Source organism: Hyperolius riggenbachi, chromosome 4 (genome assembly GCF_040937935.1).
Source record: "Hyperolius riggenbachi isolate aHypRig1 chromosome 4, aHypRig1.pri, whole genome shotgun sequence".
In the NCBI taxonomy this organism is placed as follows: Eukaryota; Metazoa; Chordata; class Amphibia; order Anura; family Hyperoliidae; genus Hyperolius; species Hyperolius riggenbachi.
In genome coordinates, this window is record NC_090649.1 from 258,328,533 (window position 1) to 258,341,057 (window position 12,525).

General features: G+C 42.2%; 1 long non-coding RNA gene across 1 annotated transcript in view; it reads right to left on the reverse strand.

Moving 5' to 3' along the window:
- Positions 1-4,153: 4,153 nt before the first annotated feature.
- The window catches only part of LOC137570698 (uncharacterized), a 57,025-nt gene continuing 48,653 nt past the window's right edge, over positions 4,154-12,525 (reverse strand). Inside the window, exon 4 of the long non-coding RNA XR_011031145.1 lies at positions 4,154-4,220. This is a non-coding gene — a long non-coding RNA (uncharacterized lncRNA). The remainder of the gene's footprint in view (positions 4,221-12,525) is intronic.

Genomic DNA, 12,525 nt, shown 5'->3' on the forward strand with positions numbered 1-12,525 from the left:
GCTAGCACTTTGCCGACGGGGAAAGCCCTAATGGAAATCCCATTCAGAACGGGATTTCTGGACAGGCTTGATCGCCGGAGGCGATCGAAGAGGGTGGGGGATGCCGCGGCACAGCGGCTGTCATGTAGCTAGCGCTAGGCTAGCTACATAATTTAAAAAATAAATAAATAAAAATAGTGCTGCGCTGCCCCCTGGTGGTTTTAATTGACCGCCAGGAGGGTTAAAAAAAAGTGTTGGCTGGTGCCTTACTTTCTACAGAATGTGTACCTTTACTACATGTTTTAAAAAATGAAAAATATAAATATGATTTACTTTTATCATTGCATATGAATACATGAATTCATTTTCTATATTCTTACTGTTCTTGTCTCAAACTAATTAAACATATTTATTTTTTAGCTGTTTTTTTTATTTTTATTTTTTTTATATAGCTAGTTAGCTACCAATTGCTGAAAAAAAGCATTATTGGTATTTATTAACATAAATGCTGAATAAAAAACATCATATTTTCCTGTGACTTCCGCTTCACCGTAAGAGAAAGAGAGAACTTGAAGGATGGGATTAGAAATGTCTTTACTCCTTTTAAGGAGGATTACGTTTGCTGACAATATGTGCTGATACATTCCCTCATTTACCACTGATATCTCTTTGAACTTTCCATGCATGTAAGATATTTATAAACAGCCTGCAGAAAGGCAATACAATCGAACCCCTTTAATAGTCTCAAAGCAATTAAATTTTCATGAAGGTGGATTATGCTGCTTTGAGTAAATGGCTTTATTTAGCAGACTTTTTGTAGATTATGCATTATTTTAATTTATATTATCAGGAGATAGAACATATTGTCATCATTCCTTTACCACCTACAGACCACACAAATCAGTTTGGGAATGAAATAGATGTTTAAAATCCCTTTGAAGGATTGTAAGAGGTATTTGTTTTCAGAAATGCCTATAACAGCTATGGGAAGTTAGCTATGCTATTGTTATCCGAAACTAAACATTGTTTGTTAATCTATAGACTGTTTCGTTGCTTAGGCTAGCTTATTTCTTTCCCTGCTGTTAGCAGTTTAGTGTTTTCCAAAGGACAAGTGCATTTTTTGCAGATACTGGGTTCTCTAAAATTATTAAGAGTGAAACCTATTACTTGAATATACTGACTATGACTACCACTTTAGAATGGGAGGGGGCAGTGGAAATATGAACTGATACCGCAATTTTTAGATGCTGTAGCACACATTGGTCTGGCACAGATCTTTTATCTGTGAACATCATAAATAAAAGAGTTGGGTCTTCTGACCTAAGTTGTCAATGCTCCAGTCTATTGTAGTCACATGAAAATAAGTATGATAGTGTAAAACCAAAAGGCTTAATTCTTTTAGATGGGTATTCACTTGGCCAAAAGAGACATGTAGTAGCTGAGTAATGTTAGTAGTTTTGGTGCAGTTATTTCTGGCGTGCTGTCTCACTAATGGCCTGGTCTTGATTATAAACTTTCTCATTAGGTGATGGAGTCAAGCCTGTAATGGAAAAATGGACAATCTTGCTGCAAGTGACTTTAAGGTTGTGTGCTCCAACTAAACAGCTGGACCTGAAAGGAGGATGAGTCAAGTGAACTTAGGTCACAAACCAGAGGATCACCGAATTAAAACCAGAGTGATTACCTGGGACAGTATCAGAGGGGCAGCAGCAGCAAGTTACAGGATCCATAAAGAAGACCATGTGGCATGAGCGTCAGGGCTTTTGGCCAATTTAAATCTGGTGTGCATGCCAATGTTGTGAACATTAAGTGAGCCTACAAACTGTGCCAGCACATGAATGTGTTGTTAGCGTGTGTATGCTTTGAGCACCCACTCATGCACTAATGAGTAAGAACAACTAGACTTTCAAGGCACTTAACCAGAAAAATATTGGGTTGTCAGGCTTCTTTGGCTACTTGCTATAGGTCAGACTGTATGCTCATATGACTGACCTATAACCCAGCCCTAACACCTGTGTACACTCCTGCCTAACAACAAACTACACAACCCTGCAGGTAGATGTAACATACAACCTGGCACATAGCATTCACCAAACACAGCAAGGTAATGCATACACAGAATACTTGAATAGTCACCTGAGGCCTATAGGCTGAGGCAATCCAGACGAAAATATAATCACAATACAGATGCGTAGTCAAACAGGGGGGGGGGGGTCAGGGCAGGCAGCATTCATGCAAGGTCCTTTAACAATCCGAGGTTTGGCAAGAGGGAATCCCATAGATGCAAGGTCAGGTACAAGCTGGGTCGATAACAGATGATCAGAAGAAACGTAGTCAGGTACAATCCAGGTCGGCAACAAGGTATCAGATCTGCGAGAAGCTTGGTCAAGAGACAGACAGAATCTGCAGCAAGACAAGGCACTTGGTGTGAGCACACTCTCAGTTATAAGCCCAGCATAGGTTATCATGGGCGAAGACTGAGGGCGCTCACCTTTCTCTTATATTAGAACTAACCAATCAAAAAGCAATGGAATCCAAAGCAACCAATCATTCTGCGGCATCAGCAAGTCAGCTGACAGTAATGCTGCTATTGTTTACAGCGGCAGAGCACATACTGCCATGCGCTCCACTGACATCAGAGCTTTGCTGAGACCCAGAGACTTGCGCCTCAGCTTGGTTCTCGGCGTTCCGCTGCCATATGCGGTGAGGTTTTAAATGGTTAGTATAAATTAGTATAAATTGCTCTAAAACATTAATTAATTATGTATACAAATGCAGATCATGTTGGTTTCATTAAAATTCTAAACCATTTCATTAAACAAGTCTGTCTATAATGCAATCAGAGCATGTGTACAGAATGGGGGCCATACAGAATGAGTCCCTCCCCATTCCAAAAATAGAAAATTTTTCAAATTCCAATTCCAATTTGCCAACACTCAAGGTAGAAGAGAAAAGAATGATTAAAAGTTGTTTCGATTCAAATAATTGTCAGTGAAATTAATACAAAAAAATAGGGTTAATCACCATGTGTGTGCCACACACAAACCAAACCTAAACTTCCCTTTTATGGAAAAAAAGAAATATCTGGATCATTTGTAAAAAAAAAAAAAAAAATACATAGTTCAGTTGACAAGAATAGGTCAATGGTTCTATTCCACAAAAGATCAGGAACAAATACCCCAAGTGTTTATATCAACGTAGTATCTAAGTTTTTTTTTTTTTTAGAGAGAATTTTTATTGTTTTTTGCTCAAAAGAGCTAAAAGAACAGACATCACAAATAGACACATCCCCAACAAGTAAAGCTAATTGTACAATTCAACAAATGGTACAATGACAGTACATCAAAAACAGTTCTGTATTACATAATTAAAGGGAAGGTTCAGGGAGGGGAGTGAAAAAATAAAAATCAATTTCCACTTACCTGGGGCTTCCTCCAGCCCGTGGCAGGCAGGAGGTGCCCTCGGCGCCGCTCCGCAGGCTCCCGGTGGTCTCCGGTGGCCGACCCGACCTGGCCAGGCCGGCTGCCAGGTCGGGCTCTTCTGCGCTCCAAGGCCCGGCACTTCTGCGTCCCACGCAGCCGCGCTGACGTCATCGGACGTCCGCCGGGCTGTACTGCGCAGGCGCAGTAGTTATGCGCCTGCGCAGTAGAGCCCGGCGGACGTCCGATGATGTCAGCGCGGCTGCGTGGGACGCAGAAGTGCCGGGCCTTGGAGCGCAGAAGAGCCCGACCTGGCAGCCGGCCTGGCCAGGTCGGGTCGGCCACTGGAGACCACCGGGAGCCTGCGGAGCGGCGCCGAGGGCGCCTCCTGCCTGCCGCGGGCTGGAGGAAGCCCCAGGTAAGTGGAAATTGATTTTTATTTTTTCACTCCCCTCCCTGAACCTTCCCTTTAACTATAAAAAGAAGTTAGACATAACCCAATATTATGACAGTATTAAACACATAGGTCAAGTGCACAGTTAGAGGAAAGATTATATTATCAAAGATGCAGATCTGGTATTACCACATTAATGTCTAGATTAGCTATCGTAGTTGAGGAGTCCTCAACCCACCTTCCCCAAATTTTCTCAAAGACAGCTGGGTGGCCTCTCACCTGATATGTTGGTTTATATAGAGGTAAATTCGAATTTATCAAATTGTTCCACTCACCAAGAGAAGGGATCACTGGTAGCTTCCATTTTAATAGTAACATGTTCCTGGCATATAAGAATAATCCAATAAATTGCTTCTTATGCTTTTCCCCTGACATCAGATAAAGATACAGTAAGATGGAGATTAGTTTACAAGAAGTGAACCACAGATTTCCAATATCCCTGCACCTGAGGTTAAATCCACATGCAATGCATGAAATCTGCTCCCTCCATTCTACATTCAAAACTTTTGGTGTCATGCAGAGGGCTAAACTTAGCTAATTTCATTGGTGCTAGATAGGTCTGATGCAACCATTTAACCTGCCTTCTTTTGTCCTAAGATGCAATAACCATCTTATGGTTAGGGATGGTCGGAATGCCAAATTTCCGATTCCACGGTAAATCCGCATTCTGCCATTGCCAATTACCGATTCCGCTTTCCGCTACCAATTTCCGCATTCCAATGCGGAATTTCCGCCGGAAATCGCGGAAATTCCGCCTGACTTTAACATTGATTTTCTCAAACATTATAAGGTCTTTTTGAAAACTTTTTTTGCATCTTGTTCAGAAGATTCTTTTTAATAAATCCTGAAAATTTGGTGTTTCTAGGACTTACGAGGGCTTTGCTATTAACCGCTAAAGTCGGCGGATTTTTACTGTAATGTAAAACAAAGGCAGATGCAGATTTTCTGCATTTTACATTACAGTAAAAATCCACCGAATTTAGCGGTTAATAGCAAAGCCCCCCGTAAGTCCTAGAAACACCAAATTTCCAAGGTTTATTAACCTGAATCTTGTGAACAAGATGCAAAAAAGTTTTTAAAAAGACCTCATAGTTTTTGAGAAAATCGATGTTAAAGTCGGGCGAAATTTCCACGAATTCCGCATTACCGATTTCCGCATTCCGATGCGGAAATGCAATTTCCGATCGGAATGTCGGAAATTGCATTTCCGCGGAATCCGAATGAGCATCCCTACTTATGGTACCTCTCAGTCAACTTCTTCTATTCCTCATCTGTCAGAGATACCTCCTCAGTACTCCATTTGGCGCATATAAACTCCGTCTTGTCTCTTAAAGTATATTGCAGTTGAAAACTATGATAGCATGTGATCTGTTTTTCAGTATTCTTATTAAGCAGCAGAAGTTCTATATAAGATAGAGCTATATTAACATTGGAAAGGCCCATTTGCTTACTTATAGCATGCTGAAGTTGGAAGTATCTAAACAAGGAACTTTGTGGAATATAGTATGCAATATAATAGCGAAAGTTCACCACCAGGGATGGTTCTCTTTGCTCTTATTTGTTTGTCATAGCAACATCCACACATATCACTAATATTACAATGAAGAGGAAACTGAAGCCAGTATTCGGGGCTCTGGCCGTCCAGACTCCCACCCACGTACCCTCTCTCCCAAGCCCCCGTAAAAAAAACCCTCAGCTGCTGAAGAATTGATTCTTTCAAACACCTGATGGGCTTCTCATTTCATGTTGGTGCATTTCAGAGCTGCTGTTGCGCTCCATCAGAATTTTGCTTATTGACTTCAGTAATGTTTCAAATTAGGTACCTTGCAATTCTTGAACATTTTTATCGATTTTGTCAAACAAAACTTGAAATGTGCACTGCTGAATTAAGTCAACACAAAAGATGGCCAATATCATTACTCCCCACCCAAGCACAAGCAGCATCTAACCTGCCACTCAGATATCTCAATAAAGTGCCTAATGAATATTTTAGAAACAGAGTTTTCTGCCCCATAAAGATGAAAGGGGCACTATGACGTGTTTATATCAGGGCTAGATAAAATTAAGCACGCATATGAGAGAAGTAGCTGTGAAAAAGAATTGATTTACAAAAACCACCAGAGCTGAACTTCACGCACATAATCTTCTGACATCCCAGCTGAAGTGATGTACTGGCCAATCAGCCCATTATGTTATGGGGAACAGCTGGTGTAACTGTTTATTTTTCTCAGATGTGCCCCTTCCTTCATGCCTACATTATAGCTTCCTCCACTCTCGTGCCCCTGTGGACAGTGATAAATCTAGCTAGGCTGCTCTTACTAGTTGTGTATTGTGTCAGGACCCTGGCAGTCATCAAGCTTCTCTCACATGCATGCTTAATTTTATCTAGCCCTGCTATAAACACTGATTCACCATAGTACCCCTTTAACAGGTTTCTGCCACATTCTTCCCCTCCATCAAGCAGCAGCACTTTATTTGCTTACATCACCCATCAAGTGCAGCATCTTCCACCCAAAGCAGATTCCCTATAAAATAGCAGGCATTACTTCAGTTAACATAGCCCTCAAGTATGATTGAAGATGTAGGGTATGGTATAGTATATAGTGGCACACTGGATAGATTCTAAGGATCACAATGATGCAAATCTGGGGAGAAAAAAATTATGCTGAGACATCTATTGAGACGATTGCTCTGAGAAAGAAGTCCTGGGTAAGCATTTCTATGGAGCAGTGTTGAAAATTCTCTTAGGGCCTCAAGTAATCCAATATTTGCTAATGTTCTAACAGCAGCCAATACAGACTGAAACTGAACACTGAGGCAGGAGAACAGCAATTCTGAATGCACTTTGTATTAATAGTAAAAAAAATATATGTATATTAAAAAAGTTGGCCATATTTCTTGCTTTAAGGGAAGACTTTTAATCTAGAATGTATATGTGGGAGCTGCAAATAGAACTGTTAGTCCAATAGCTGACAGCAAATTTCTTTGAAAGCACAAGGGAACAGTAACTATAGACTAAAATGATTCTCTAAAAATATTTACAGTACCTTTAAACACTTAAGTTATTGGAAACCTTCGTATTTACTGTTTGCCATTAAGTGAGTGGAACAGTAAATATATTCTTACAGCTGCAGTTATATGTTACCCAAAGCATAACACTTTGTTCTTTATTTCCATGCTAGTGGGTTTATTCAAAAAACAATATGCAGCTATATCCACAATTTAAAAACCTTGAAGTGTGAGGTCATGAGTGAAGGAGTTTTGACTTCCATTATTTCTGAAATAGACTGAGAGCTATATTAAATACCAGCAGACATTTGATGCACAGCAGATGCAATTTTCGGTCAATAAAAGAGAACAGAGTTAATCAAAGGATGGAAGGGGAAACATTTTATCTATTGGCGAGCACATGTAAGCTAAGTCAAAATAAGATTCAGGAAAACTGAATGAAAGCATACAATGTATGCTGACAATAGCTTATCAAATAAATTATAAAAGGTGATAGTTGTAGAACAGGCTATGTAATGTATGGAAATATTATGAATACATGCAAAATTAAAGCCATAATTGGCTAAGGAATATATGTTAATGTCCTCCATAACATTTGTTTTTTTCCCTTTCACCAACACAAAAGATTTCCATTGCTAAGACCATAATCAAAATCATATGCCTTTTGGTATTTGGACTTGGAGACATGTTTAAAGTTTAAAACCATCTAATCTAGGCTCCTTATTGGAGGCAAGCACAAAGAAAAAAAAATCCATTCTCTTATTTATTTTAATGATGCAATTTTGTCTTCTGCGTGGGCCATAAGTCTCCACCCAGCAGTTACTGGAAGCCATCTGTTTTGGGAAATGCTTCCTCACATTGGTTTTTATTACAGTGGAGGGTAAGTGGCAGTCCAAGCCAAACTCTTCAAACACTGGCCGAAGAAGAAGGTACCAGGGAAATAAATCACACACTAGAGTCTAAAAAGACATGCCCTATTGGTACATACAAAGTGGGGTACACCTTGAATATAATAACCAAACGTTTAATGTGGACCCCACATAGTGTAGGGTCTGAAGTGAACTCCCTTAATAGGGAAAATCTACCCAGTATATATCCCTGTGAGGGTCCTGGCTGACCCACTATATAGTGCAGTAGTGGGGTGTAGCTATTCCACAGGGGGTAGAAAAGAAGTTCACCGGGCAGTGGGTGAGGGTTGCAAAGCAATGATAGGAGACTACCTCTGGCAAAATGTATGCCAGTCGAGCTGACACAGCCAGGGTAGAGATCAGAGTGCTACCTCACACCCCTTCACCCCAAGTAACAGGGATGAGAACAGGGAGGAGTGTTAACAAACGTGCATAGTGTTATACAGACTAAAACCTTGATATGAACATATTTCACCCTAATGGGCTTCCTCAGAAGTTGCTGTACACTATAATACAATGCTATCTAAACATAAAGTACAAATATTTACAAAAAGCCCCCCATTATCATCCCCTACAGCTTAAGTCATAGCTGAAAACGCCAAGTTTGGCGTGTGTTTCAATACCTAATGGGACAGGAAACAGGTGGTGACCGGAGGGCGGGGACTTAGCTCCGCCTCCTCTCGAAAAAGTGCCGACAGTGTAGTTGTCGTGCTTATGCCATATACATTCTTGTCCCCGATGTGTATGTGCAGATGTCCCAAGTAGGGCCGCTTATCAGCGCATGCCGATGCCCCGTGGATTGCGGGGATCGACATGTTCGGGCGGCTTGAAGCATAGCGGGGCAGGCAGATATGTAATTTCCGCCTACGTTGTGTGTGGGCATCAGGCGTTGCCGTAGTGACAGCCCAGCGGTGGCGTCATCTCGGCCCAAAGGCACATTGTCATATGACAGGACGTCGTCACTCGTGAGTGGCCCGCTGGTTAGAGGGGCGTGTCTGAGGCGTGTGCTGTGTGTTGGCACCGCAACAAGGTAATACTTGCTACAATGGGACGTCTACAAAGGGGAGAGACGTACTGGCAGTATATGTAGTATACTAGTATTCTGTATGCCCACCTAATGGCAGAATGTGGAGAGCAGGATATGTAGTTACGCCAGGTACTCTCAAATATGTATGTGTATATGCACCCCACAAGATAAGAGGGTGTCGTACTGATGCATGAAAACATACACATTTGCTGCATGTCACACAGGCTGTCAAATATGTATGTATGTATATATACACCCTACGAGGTAAAGGGGTGTCATACTCATGCATGAAAACATACATGCCTGCTAAATATCACACAGGCTGTCAAAATGCAATCCGTATATGGTAATACAGGTGAGTAACCACCATATCAAGTCCCTAAGGTATACAGGATATAAATGGAGAGAAATAGGGGTGACACAGGCACATATTGAATCTTTAATTAGATAGAGCGGGGAAAAGAAGACTGAATCACAATAAGTTATAGAAGCAATATTAGAGGAAACATGCCAAATTAAAATCTTCATTGAGACCTTTAGGGGCAATGGTATCTAAACGGATAATCCATTCGGATTTGATTTGTGTGAGTTTACGGTCGAAGTTACCGCCCCTCTTATCCATCTTCCAGCACTGTATTCCCCAAAAGGAAATGTCAAAGCGGATGCTGCTGTGACATTCATTCATGTGTCTCACAACTGGGGTGTTCTTTTTATGTTTGATATTGCCGATATGTTTAAGTACCCTTTCTTCAAGACAAACTCTTCATAAGAAATTGCGTGAAGCAAAGAGTCTCTGCTTTTCTAACATGGTGTGCAATACACTACCAACAGAAAAGATTACTTAGAAAGTTATATGAATGCAAGGTGAAAATTAACCACTTCAGCCTACAGGTGTTTTTACCTTCAGTACGCAAGCAATTTTCCCCGTTAGTGTTCCTCCCATTCACTTGCCAATAACTTTATCACTAATTATCACATGTAAATGATCTACCGTACTTTTTAGACTGTAAGACGCTCCGGACTATAAGACACACCTAAATTTAGAGGACAAAAGCCAAGGGATTTTTTTTTTACTAAAACTGGTGCGTCCATGGTGCAGGAGCATCTTATGGACCTTCTCCCTGATTACGTCCCCCCTTGTGCCTTTCTTGTACCTCTTGTGTTCACCTCTGTCCAGTGTCCCCCTGTGTCCAGGTGACTTCCTTTGTCCAGTGTCCCCCTGTGTCCAGTGTCCCCTGTGTCCAGTGTCCCCCTGTGTTCAGTGCCCCCTGGGTCTAGTGTCCCCCTGTGTCCAGTGACCCCTGTGTTCAGTGCCCCCTGGGTCTAGTGTCCCCCTGTGTTCAGTGACCCCTGTGTTCAGTGCCCCCTGGGTCTAGTGTCCTCCTGTGTCCAGTGACCCATGTCCAGTGCCCCCTGTGTCCAGTGCCCCCTGTGTCCAGTGCCCCCTGTGTCCAGTGCCCCCTGAGTCCAGTGCCCCCTGGGTCCAGTGTCCCCCTGGGTCCAGTGACCCCTGTGTCCAGTGTTCCCTGTGTTCAATGCCCCCTGGGTCCAGTGTCCCCCTGAATCCAGTGACCCGTGTCCAGTGACCCCTGTGTTCAGTGTCCCCCTGTGTCCAGTGACCCCTGTGTCCAGTGTTCCCTGTGTTCAGTGCCCCCTGGGTCTAGTGTCCCTCTGTGTCCAGTGACCCCTGTGTCCAGTGACCCCTTTGTCCAGTGCCCCTGTGTTCAGTGTCCCCATGTTCAATGCCTCCAGTGCCCCCCCCCATCCTCTTTCCCCGTGTCCTTCAAAGTCCTGTTCCTATGGCCGGTCCTTGTCTCATGCACATACTTCACTTGCCGGCAGACCTTTATGAGGCAGAACGGTTTGGATGCCCTGCCTGGACCCACTGCAAAGCCTCTTTCCACATGCTCGCCCGCTCTGGCTCAAAGTTCCCCATTCTCCCCACTGTCCAGCCTGCCTGGAAATTAAGAGACGCCCGCACAAATCACACAGTTACACTGACAATGTATTTGCAGTACAACTACCAATCAGGTGGGGGGCGCTGCCCCAGACCGCCTATCACAGCGCTCACTACTCACTACCAATCAGGCTCAGATGCTGTGCAGTGATTGGCCCGAATGGTCCCACCCGTGAGACCAATGCTGCCTGTTATAAAACAAACAGGGAGCAGTGAGCCCTGTGATAGACAGTCTGGGGCAGTGCCCCCTGCCTGAATAATAGTTGTACTCCGAATACATCAGCATTTTGACGGTTCGTTCATGCTGGCGTCTCATAATTTCCGGGAAGTCAGGACAGTGGGGAGAACGGAGAATTTCGGCCTGGAGTGGGCAAGCATGTGGAAAGCGATTTTGTGGTGGAGGTGTCAGAGCTTTTCTGCCTCACAAAGATCTGCTGGTTCAATGCGCTCAGAGGGTCCTGAAGCGTCTCCGGCTGCAGTGTGGACTGTCTGCGCAGATTCACCACATTTGGCTTCCTGTATGGTACACTGCGGGGAGCCTGCGGGCATAGACATTGGTACATTCGGACTATAAGACGCAGGTACTTTTTCTCCCTACTTTTTGGTGAGAAAAAGCGCGTCTTATAGTCCGAAAAATATAGTATATATTATTTTTTTCACCACAAAATTAAGCTTTTTGTGAGCGATACTTGTTTTCAGTAATTACTTTATTTTCTACGCATTTTATAGGTAAATACACATGTAAAAAAAAAAAGAAAAATACACTATTTCTTCAATTCCACCCCCTATAGTTTTAAAATAAGCAATGCTACTATAAATAAAACCCACCCAATTTATTTGCCCGGGACGGCTATCATAACATTTAAAGTATGTTCCTAGTACAATGTATGGTGATAATATATTATTTGAAAATAAAGGTGTATTTTTGTGCTTCATCAATTGTAAGCCCATGACATTTATGTTAAAAAAAAGCTTCATCAATTGTAAGCTCATGACATTTATGTTAAAAAAAAAGCTAAATCCCTAAGGCAACTATTTTGGATTTTTTTGCCTTTAGCTGCGCCTATCTGGACAAGAATACTGGTTCAGATAGGCTTAAGGGGTTACAATTAACTTATTTAAGAGAACTTGTAAATCATTCTTAAAGCAGTAGGATAAGCCATACTATGCCAGGGAAACAAACACATATATAAGTAGATAAATACTTGATCTACTTACATAACACATGTATTGTACTGTCCACGTTTTGATTTCAGTGAATGTTATATAGTAAATGACGAGAATTCTGTTAGTGGTGGGGGGCATGTCTTTTGCCCACAGTAAAGGCTAACTTGTGATGTCATTTCTGCCCTTTACTTTTTTTCTTGTCTCCTCCAATCGCTGGGTCGCCTCAGCCTTGCTTGTAAACACAAGTGAGTAGGGAATTAGGTTTCAGATAAGCAGCTGGCAGGGAAATAAAGGAAAGAGGAGGAATACATTATAGATAAAAAGAACCCCCAGTAAGCAATTCTTTGGCACCGACTACTAAAGGGCCAGTGCTCCTTAAGTATGTGATAACTCCAAATCATAACAGCAGAACAAGTTTTGAAAGTTTTGAATGCAGGATTAGCATCTTTATAACTTAATACACTCAGACCAGTTGCTGTTGAAATTTGATTTTTATGGTGATGATACCGCTTTAACATTGGTAAGTTCCAGCGTCCGGGGAACAAATGTGAGAAGGTGCCACATTTGTTCTAACATGGCTTTTATAAATTATATTATTTCAGGGT